Here is a 7,717-nt window from a genome sequence, read left to right on the forward strand (position 1 = left end):
AAATAAAAAAAAACTTACAATGGAACTTTGTCAGTAAAGTCCTCATATGTTTATCTGCTAAGGACTCAATTGTGTGAATTCTTACAACGAAGAAGATAATTTTGTAATTTAATATTTAAAGTTTTTCCTACATATACAATCATAATGGCTGTGTATATTTATGGGTTATGACACATGTGTGTAGTTAGTAACAATTAACTCATATTCTATATACGCATTACTTCAAATTGTGTTAGATGTTAGACCTCAGATCCTCTAACTGCTCCACTGTCTCCTAGAGATCAGGCTTCACACTCCTGAAGTCTCTTTTCCAGGACAGAACTGATAAAAATGCTGGACTGTGGCCTTGAAGTCTTCCATCCTGCAGTATCTGCAGGAGGTCCTACCTAGTGCCTGCTTCCATGTACCTGGGCACATAGGCTAAGCCAGGCTTGTTTGCAAGCCTGGCTGTCAGCCTGAACCAGGTCAGCCTCACACAGAATCCACGTACACTATGCCTCTTTGGTGTATTCTCACTGCAATAGCTAACATAAAATAAGTATTTTCTTAACAAGTCAATAACTAACTGATTCATCTTGATCCCAGCACCTAGAACAGGACCTGAACCATCACTGATGCCCTGTTAACACTGACAGGAGAGTACCAAGTTTAAAGCTTAGTGAGAATGTCCTGGTACTCTGAGAAGATCCGAAAGTCAGGATGTACAGAGCTCAAAGTTCTATGCACAGCTTCTCTCCCCCTCAAACACTCTGTCAAGGCTTAGTCCACAACTCCATTGAGATTATATCCCAAGACAACTTACTCTTCTGTCTTGAATGAATATCGATTTCTTCTCAAGGGGCCTTTATCATAACTTGGGCATTAGATGCCAAGAAAAAGGGGAGAGAGCTATTGTTTATTTCTTAGAGGCGATTAAGAGAAATCTGCACAGCAGATGAAGACATTGCAATTACCAACTATTGACACTAGATGGCGCCAATAGCCTAACACTAGGGAGTTTTGGTCCATTTGAATTACAAATACCTTTGAAGGAGTTTAAATTGTTTGTTTGTTTGTTTGTTTGTTTGTTTGTTTGTATTTTAAGAAATCTGTCTTGCTATTTAGCTAATGCTGATCCCAAACTCTTAGGCTTAGGCAATCCTCCTGCCTCAACCTCCCAAGTAATTTGGACTACCATGAATGTGATCATGCCTGTTAAGAACTAGAATTTTGTAGGACCGGCAGAATTTGGTAAAAACTACCAGCAGGGACCAACTTTGAATATGACTGAAGAGCTTTGGGGTCATGGCATGACTGTTACATCTACATAACAGATGTGTTTGTGTAAAATGTGATTGTCTGTGTCTTATGAAAATGCACCATGAGGTAGGAATTTATCACAATTCCATCTTCAAAAAACAAAGATAGAAACTTTAAGCAACCTGTGGGTCACAACATTGGATCCCAAAGACTATCAGAAAATACAGATTTCGTAGCATTACGATTCATAACAGCAGCAAAATTTCGGTGATGAAATAGCAATGAAAATAATTTTATGGTTGGGGTGAGGGGTCACCACAACATGAGGGACTGTATTAAAGGGTCGCAGCACTAGAAAGGTTGAGAACCATTGGTCTGAGGCAACAAGAGAAGAGGGAAAACGTATGTCCCTGCTTTGAAGGAGCACACGTCTCCTCAGGGCGGTAGATGGTGAGATCGGGCCCTCACCTGTGGTCCCTGGGAACTCCTAGCTCTAGCACCCGCCTGAGTGGCCGTTCTGTTTAACTTCAGTGAGTTCTGCACTTTGACCATGTATTCCTTTGAGTTTGGTTAGTGGGCATAATGCGGCTCTTCCAGATCGCCGGAAGTGTTTGTGGGACTCCCGGCAAGAGCCCGTGACAAACCTGGCTAATGTCGTAACCTAGATAGGGTTACCCAGTAGGCACGTGGGTTAGACAGCTGACACTATTTTCTGAATGAGAGAGCATGTGGAGGAGCTGGCTGGGACACAGAGACATCATAATTTCAAGGGTAAAGCGTTTGGACCTCGGAAGAGAGCCGTGGAATAGATCAGTAAGTGTCTCAGCTTCAGGGTGTCAAAGATAGCGTGAATGGGCCTGTCATGGCGGTTCCCTTCACAGTGGGGAAGCGTGCATCTGAAGAGAAACGAATAAGGAAAATGTGGCTTTCTTTGTGGGAATGGGCGTAAGTGGGTTCGTTTTGTTAAGTTTGACTCAGCCATTCCAATGAAATTTAGAAAAATTCAGTAAACTAAAAATCTAAGCCTAGCGGTAGTAGCTACCTGGAGATAAAGGAGTTCGAGGCCAGCCTGGTTTATAGTGTGTGCGTTCCAGAACAACCTGGGCTACACAGAGGAAGCCTTGAAAACCCTAGATAGATAGATAGATAGATAAATAGATAGATAGATAGATAGATAGATAGATAGATAGATAGATAGATAGATAGAGTTTCCGGATTTTTTTTTCTATAAGTTTTCCTAAATCTTGCTGTTTTGAAAAAACTGACATTTCATTAATCCGGGGGGGAAAGTGCAGTGTACAAACAAGCGAGTTTTGACAAAAATCCTTTCAAGACTGGTGCCTCCTGCTATAGAAAGCTTGTCCATGGTCGATATGATCCTATGCATGAGTGTCACAGAAAGAAAGCAAAAGTCAGGAATTTTTTTTTTAAATATGAAAATGTGGGATTTGCTCTTTCTTTAAAAAAAAATAATTATAAAAGCAGCACACAGACGCGATCTTTAAAACACGAGAGAACGAGTAGGCTTCCTCCGTGCCCAAAGCCATTCGCTAAAGGGGAACAAGGCGATACATTTTTGAGTGCCTTCCTTCAGAAAGACAGATCTTGGTATATGTGCTTGTCGAATGAATCCTTTCCTAGCGCGGGTGAAGCACATTTCCGTGGTGGGCGGCTCTGCCAGCCCAACCGCAGACCGCACAATTTCGCAGTGCATTTAGATTCGCTGCACCTGAGCCCCCGAGGATGTATATGGACCGAGTGGAATCAAAGTAAAGCTGTGTTCATCGAGGTAGCGTGGCCGAGCGGTCTAAGGCGCTGGATTAAGGCTCCAGTCTCTTCGGGGGCGTGGGTTCGAATCCCACCGCTGCCAATAGTTTTTAAGCGACATATTTGCCGCCCACCCTGGACTTACTGAGACTCTGGAATTCCGACTGACGGTAGGTGGCGCACTGTACCAGCCCATTTGAAATAGACTGTAGGCCGTTGCTGTTGGGAACAGCAAGATAGGTGTTAGGATTCAAGTGGACTGAAGTATGGAAAAACTGTTTTATTTTCTAAGACCACGAGTCTTTATAACAAGACAATACTCACGAGAGAAGAAGGAGCGATTCTCGCTCAGTTTTTTAAAAGTAAAGAAAAAAAAAAAAACACAAGCCTTGTTTCCGCCCGGTTTCGAACCGGGGACCTTTCGCGTGTTAGGCGAACGTGATAACCACTACACTACGGAAACACACGGTTGAGGGGCGCTCTGCAATTCTATTATTCTTAGAAATATGTCCTTTGCAATTCGACTCTTGTCAGCAATTGGTCTACAAACTTCACACACTGTAATTATATTTGTGGCGGGATATTTTATGCATGAACACGAGCATCTACCCGAGATTATGCGCTCAAAATCTTAGCCAAGACCGTGAATCTCTGGTTATCTCATATCTTTCCGTTCCAGTTTCTTCTAGATGCCCAGCGCTTCCGGAAATCTTGGTTGAGAGCCCCTAACCAAAACCAAGTAAAACACTTGGGCTCGTCCGGGATTTGAACCCGGGACCTCTCGCACCCAAAGCGAGAATCATACCCCTAGACCAACGAGCCAGCTGACAGATAGGGCTAAAACAATTCATAATTGTTCTGCATACAAACCATTTTACCAACTCAAACAGTTTTTAGTAGTTACAATAGAATGCTCAAGATTTGACAGTCTCCTAAATATATTCATAACAGTCTGACTTTGTATCTATTCCCAGATTCAGCTATAGCTAATTCTGTACAGCGTAAATGCCCAGATCCCCTTGACCTGTTTCAGAACTCCTGGATCGGGAGTTGGGAGGCAGGAGCATTCCTTCACTGCAGAGCCTGGGCACCCTCTCTGACGCAAGCCTAACTGAGGCTCAGCGGTGGCCAGGCCCCGAAATCTCTAGAAGAACGCAAAGCTTGGAGGATGACAGGCTAGATGGGTGGTGAACGGAGAGAGGCAAGTCTAAACGTGGTAGTTCCTTTAGGTTGGGGATCCCGGGAAAAGGGTAAGGTTCCTTCTTTATCACTTTATGGAAACACAAAAAGCAATGCAAAGAGAAATGCTTTGTTTGCAAAAGAAGCCATAAAAATGTCCTCTCGCGGTGAATCTGACCGCAGTAGTTGACTCTGGGGTTCTTAGCATTGGCCAGCTTCTCCTGGGATTGAGGCTCTAGCATGCTGGGAAGCGTTCCCTCCTCCCACGCAACCGACCTAGCCTCACCTAACCGGCTTTGATTGCTCTGGTTCATTTCACTGCAGGAGAATGATTCGGGGTCCCTGTCGTTTAAATTCGCAATCATTCACTCAAGAGCTGAGGCTCGGGTTGAGTTTTCTGTCAATATCAACAGCTGTTGTCAAACAGCGTCGACACTGATTCCCACTCCATCCTCCACTCTCCGCACTCACCGCGTTCACCCCCAGCCTTCACCCGCTAGAGATTTTCTCTGCTCTAGTTGACTGGATGTAGATTGCGTTTTCGAATCCTGAAAAGCCCACTCGGGGCCTTTCTGAGGTCCCCATTCGTCTGGAGAATATGTACGAACCAGGAAAGCAACGTTATCCCCAGACACCTGAAACTCCTGGGTTGTCTAGCTGTTTCCTCCGAATACAGAGCCATTCCATGCCAGGAGGCTGGTAAGTTAGAAAGCTAGCGAAATTTATTAAGACTCAGGACATTTATAAAAGGCTCTGAAAGCCCAACGAGGTTCAAGAAGCACAAAGCCTCTCTCCCTAAGGCTATAAAGACTGGAATTGGTTGCTGGGGTAGAAGAGACTCTGGTGGGGCTGCTTTCAAGTACAGTAGGGCGCTCCTGGGAGGTAACCTTCGTGGGTCACTCACTGTCCGTGCTGGGGTGGGTTTTTCAGAGATGCAGCTGCTTTTGAATCATCTATGTTCCCGCAAATAACCTTCCACTCCCAGTCCTGGAAGTAATCCCCATAAACTGATAGATTCGCTGTGTTCGTTAGGGTTACTATTTACTGCGAAGAAACACCATGACCAAAAACCAAGTTGGGAAGGAAAGGATTTATTCGGTTTACACTTCCACAGCACTGTTCATCGTTGAAGGAAGACAGGAACTCAAACAGGGCAGGAACCTGCAGGCAGGAGCTGAGGCATAAGCCATGAAGTAGTGTTGCTTACCGTCTTGCTCCGGTAGTTTGCTCAGCCCGCTTTCTTATAGAACCAAGGACCACCAGCCCAGGGATGGCCCCACCCACAATGAGCTAGACCCTTCCCAACCAGTAACTAATTAGGAAAAGGTCTTACGGCCGGATCTTATGAAGGCATTTTCTCAGTTAAGGTTCAGATCACTCTAGTTTGTGTGTCAAGCTGGCACAAGACTACGCAGCACATTTACCAAGCTAGACATAAATAGAATCTTTTATTTGGTCTTTCATTGTGCCCTATCTGGAATATATGTGTGTTTGTTCATATCACCCCACGGAAATTTCTTCAGAAGCCTAGCCCCTAGTCCTTGCACGACAACCACACTGAATTCAACAGTTTACCCTCGTTCTGTACACTTTACTTTTGCTAATTAATTTAATTAGTCATGGATTTTTTTTTCCTCTTAAAAGATTAGGTGAAAGTGACAAAGTTAGTCGTTGGGCCAGATGTTAGGAAAGTGAGCGCCTACTTGCATTTCTTTTCTTTAATTCCACACGGAGGTGACAGAGATCTACAGTCCGGCGACACGCCATCCCGGCAAGCAACGAGAGCCGCAGACGCAGTGCCCAGCGGTACCGGAGACGCGGGTGCTGGCCTAGTGGCAAAGGGGTGCGTTGGTGCAGAGCTCTCCGTCCGGAAAGGGGAAGTGGGTTCGAGCTATAAAAGTGCGTGACAGCCAGCGGAGCGGGGCGACATGGGTTGGGGGGGGGGGGGGGGGAGAGAGTGACCTCAATGAGCGCGTACAGAGGACAACAGCGAAGAAATAGCACTGGGCGCAGGAACATGATGGGGAAGTTTGCAGTGGGTCTGACTTCAAGGGCGCAGGAATTCAGCTCTGGGTTGAGGCTTCATAAGCAAAAGGATACAGAAACGCGATTTTCAATATTTTCCTCTTCAAGTTCTGCATTTGACTGTAATGGTGAAAAAGTAACCACTCAGGCCCCAGCGAGATTTGAACTCGCGACCCCTGGTTTACAAGACCAGTGCTCTAACCCCTGAGCTATGGAGCCGGTCATGAAAGATGCTCCTCTGCATGAGAAGTTAACAGGATCATCATCACTGCGCAGCCGCAGAACCTAACACCAAGCTGAAAATAAATGATAAAATCTATTCTTAGTCTATCAACCAAGTAGCGGCAGCAGCCAACAGAATTACACTATACATAGGGACAGATAAAACAGAAGGGCCGCGAATATTCGGAAAAAGTCTTTTGAGAAACAGGCCTGTGTTGTACCTGCTGTGGGTGCGAGGAGACTGTCCCTCCAGTGGCAGTAGCTATGGAGAGTGTCCTGATCTGTCAGAGTTGCGAGAGGCAATCTTGTAATCAAGGCTTGTAATCAAGGTCAAAGTGCAGGTAATGCACACGGGAGGGGGTCGATGAGCCTGTCCTTTGGGCTGTCAAGTCAGAGGTGTTGAGGTGGTACCTGAGATGGGCTGGTGGTGACAACAGCGGTCGGGCTCTTCAGAGGTGCTCAGTAGAGAGCAGGGCAGAGACCCAGAGTCTCCTGGTCCCACCATACTCACAGGCAAATCTGAAAAGGACAACCATCTCTTATGGTACATCTTAATGCCAACAGTGAGCTAGTTTGTCAGGGCCCCTAAGAACTCCCTGAGGGGAGGACAGAGAAGATGACGGCCTAGAGGAAGACAGGAGTCCTAATCTGGAAAAGAATGAAAAGCAGTGGCAGCAGTTCATAGCACTCAGCCTGGTGGCTAGCCTGCCCTAAGGTTTCTGTAAGGCTGGATGATGGGAGTCGCTAGTCGTACAACCCAGAGGCAGATCCCGGGGTGCCCATCATTTGAGTGCTGGAATTCTGTGACGATAAGGGGCAGAGTCCTGGATTTCTGGGGGATAGGCCAGTTATTCTCAGAGATCCAATAATGCTAGGGATCTCATGATACCCAGAAGATGAGAGGTGGGTGCGCACAGTCTCAGGTGAGCATGGGCAGCTAAGTCACTAGGTTGTCCTGTAGCCAAGTGATTGTCACAGTAACTGTTGTGGAATTATAGCTATTATACAGAGGTGTATAATTACTCTACAAATACGACCCTCTGACAGACACAGTCACGAATACAGACAGCTGCCCACCCTTCTCAGTCCCAGCCTCAGGTACACAGGACACCTAGACCCAACAACCCACTTTTTTTGACATGTAATATTGTGTCACTCCAAGCATAGTTAATAAATGATGCAAAGGGAATCAATGACCATCAAAAAGCCATGCAAGCTGAGTGTGGTTGGCACACACCTTTAATCCCAGGGGCAGAAGCAGGAGGATTTCTGAGTCCAAGGCTAG

General features: G+C 45.9%; 4 non-coding genes across 4 annotated transcripts; 1 reads left to right on the forward strand and 3 right to left on the reverse strand.

Annotated features, from left to right (window-relative positions):
- Window positions 1-3,027: 3,027 nt before the first annotated feature.
- Trnal-aag (transfer RNA leucine (anticodon AAG)) lies at window positions 3,028-3,109 on the forward strand. Its single transcript has one exon. It is a non-coding gene; the product is annotated as a tRNA-Leu (tRNA).
- A 287-nt stretch (window positions 3,110-3,396) lies between these two features.
- Window positions 3,397-3,469, reverse strand: Trnav-aac (transfer RNA valine (anticodon AAC)). The gene has a single exon. It is a non-coding gene; the product is annotated as a tRNA-Val (tRNA).
- A 287-nt stretch (window positions 3,470-3,756) lies between these two features.
- Trnap-ugg (transfer RNA proline (anticodon UGG)) lies at window positions 3,757-3,828 on the reverse strand. Its single transcript has one exon. It is a non-coding gene; the product is annotated as a tRNA-Pro (tRNA).
- Window positions 3,829-6,356: 2,528 nt separating this feature from the next.
- Trnat-ugu (transfer RNA threonine (anticodon UGU)) lies at window positions 6,357-6,429 on the reverse strand. The gene has a single exon. It is a non-coding gene; the product is annotated as a tRNA-Thr (tRNA).
- Between the last annotated feature and the right edge of the window lie 1,288 nt (window positions 6,430-7,717).

This window comes from Arvicanthis niloticus, chromosome 6 (assembly GCF_011762505.2).
Source record: "Arvicanthis niloticus isolate mArvNil1 chromosome 6, mArvNil1.pat.X, whole genome shotgun sequence".
NCBI lineage: Eukaryota > Metazoa > Chordata > Mammalia > Rodentia > Muridae > Arvicanthis > Arvicanthis niloticus.